This window comes from Cydia splendana, chromosome 4 (assembly GCF_910591565.1).
Source record: "Cydia splendana chromosome 4, ilCydSple1.2, whole genome shotgun sequence".
NCBI lineage: Eukaryota > Metazoa > Arthropoda > Insecta > Lepidoptera > Tortricidae > Cydia > Cydia splendana.
In genome coordinates, this window is record NC_085963.1 from 20576912 (window position 1) to 20579944 (window position 3033).

Sequence of the window (3033 nt, forward strand, 5' to 3'; positions counted from 1 at the left end):
CTAAGGATCGGATGTCTCCGTGTAAACAAAACATTCAAAATATCGAAAAAAAAAATTATATAAATTAGATTAATTACGGTTCTTTCTTTTGGCCTCCAGAGAAGTTTATAGGACATTTTAGTATTTAAATATGATCAGGAATAAACTGTTAACATCTATATATAGTTTAGTATAGTTTCCGAGATATAATAAGCGAAAAACCGAAAAACGCGACCTATAAACCCCCCCTCACCGGCTCAAGGGCTAGGCAGTTAAAATTGTGTCCTAAGCATTTCCCTCTAGGTATACCTTTTCGTTGCCTACTTAAATGTAGTCAGGGGCTGAGAAAGGGGCGGCTTGCGGCTACAGGGCCTGGGGCCTAGGGCGACAATAAGACTGCAAATCCGCCACTGAGTGCCGCACAAATACGTTGATAACTACTTACGCCGAATCATATTTGATCAGGCCCAGGCCAAGTATACCTATTATACGTACAAAAGATCTTGTAGCTGGTTGACACTAACGTGATATTAGTTTTTCTTAAGTTGACGTTCAGATGACAACTATAGGTACTGCAGCTGCATTTCTGTTGGGGCCTTGACGCGGGCGCCGTATCTAGATAAAATTGTCTAGGTCTCAGCTCAATCCCGGACAAGCTTCCTGAGGTAAGTATATATGGAGCGTGCATGAACTATAGGGGACAGCATAGGAGCTGTCAGATTTTTGGAGCGAGGCGTAAATGTGTCGTTTATGCTTCCGATGTAGACAAGATGGCAGAACCTACTATGCACAAGGAAACGTACCGCCGAGAACGGTAGATGGTAGCACTTGCTTTGGCAATGTACATGTGCACATATGTTTCCGATTCAGGCCACAAGATGGCAGACCCTCCAACGCGCACGGTCCCTATACAAAGAAAGTAGCAAATTAATGAAAGGTAACCCCCAATATTTAACAATTTTTGTACCAATCTGCAAGTTGCCGTATGTACGGAGGGCGCCGTGGTGGAATGTCATCCCAGTCGATCCCAGTGCGCCCTCACGAACGGCAGAGAGGGTGAAACGCCGGAGTGGGTTTAGTGGGTAGGGCCAAATTCTCCCCCTCTTTTGCCAGGAGAGGGGAAAGGAGCGGCGAGTCCCACACACCGTGCATAAACGCATTCCCACTCCGTCAAAAAAAAAGTTGCCGTATGTAAAGTATAGATGGCGTACGTACGTACGTATCTCGCGAACTCTATAAAAATGATGAAGACCGCAACATTGTATGGACACCTATAGTATTTTTCAAACTTTTTAGTTCCGTTAATAGAATATACAGGATGTAACAAAAATAGCGGGGATCCCTTTACGGGGCATATACCTGCGGTATCGTGTTCTGATTAGGATAAAGTAGGAGGATTGATTACGAGAAAAAGGTCGTCTAAATAGGCTAACCCCCATCAAAGGCCAAAAATTTTGCGAGTCAAAAAAGTTTTTCCTTTTTTCCTAAACACAGATTTAAACTTTCAAGATTACCTACGGGACGGTACGGCTACGGGGGGGGTACGGGACTTAATCGCGTATAATTATACTTTTCCTAATCAAAACACGATAGAGTCCGACCAAGCGCATAGTCTGCAGCGGATTTGATAGCCCACGCAGTACAAGTGTTATTTTAAACGTCAAACTTCTATGAAATTATGACGTATAAATGACACTTGCACTGCGTGGGCTATCAAATCCGCTGCAGACTTTTTTTGCCCTTATGCCCTTAAACGGATACCCACTATTTTTGTTACATGCTGTATTATAAAGACAGGTTTCTTGAGACTTAGGTCTCACAGTCTCATTGAATGCCTAGCAGAACCTGAAATGGGACGCAACGCAATTAAACATTATTTAAGGTTCCGTCCCACAGGCGCGTTTTCCGGGCGGGGCATGAGCGCAGCGCCCCGCTCACGCGCCGCCCGCAAAACGCGCCTGTGTGACGGAGCCTTTAGGTCTTTGTAAAAGACAGACATCGTCATAGGCAGGCAACGCAATTAAATTATTTAGTTAGGTATTTGTAAAATGTACACAACATTACATACACACATACTTAGGACATTATATATGTACCTACCTTAGTATGTACTAGGTATTTTAACACACACAGTTTTACATTTTTTAGCAACGAAAACTAGTACCTAGTTACCAGACATAGACATTAAGTTCCATAAAGGTTCATGCCAAATTACATCAGCATTCCAAAATTGCATGTCCTTTTAAAATGAAAACGAAACTTCGATATATAAATAAATCATATTTAATTATTTAAATATATTTCAACCTTTTTTGTATTATATATTAAGTCTTGATTTAAATATTTATTTAATATTATTCCATCAATTTAGGATTTAATTTGAAGTAGCAACACCATCAGATTTAATTAGTTTCTAATTGGCCAAATGGTTGTCATTTGTTTTGCTGCTACATCAATGACTTCCTTGCCATAAAACAAAACTATACTATATTCGAGACAATCCTAAAAACGTTAAACTGAATCATTCATGCAAAGTGCCGTGTCACAGTATGGGAGCGGCTTTTTGGCGGCGGGTTCGTGTGACCCTTAAAGTTGATGGGAAGGTGGTTCAATTATTGCAATTGTAATCTGACTGTACCTTCGTTATGTTGGTGGTTAAACCAATGATCTTTCTAAATTCGTTTTGTATTGAGCAGAACCGTGTGCAAACGATACTACAATGCTTATTAGAAATAAAGGAAAAATGGAAAACTCTGTGTGTTGGGTTTGACACCCCTAACTAAGGCGCATATGAAGGATATGGTAGAAACGTTCTGTCAACGGATAAGTCTTGGTAGCTCAGTGGGTAGAGCGGCTGGCTGGAATCCCGGACACGCGAGGTCGTGTCTCGCCCGAGGCAGTGAGTTTTCTACTATTCCTTTATAAATATATTTCTAAGCATTTCTCTTTAGCCGTGTCACCTGGAATATTACCGTGTTAGTATCCTAAATCTTATTAAATGTGACGTCATCGTCACTCGGCTTAGAAGCCTTACAAGCACCTGACCGAGTCATA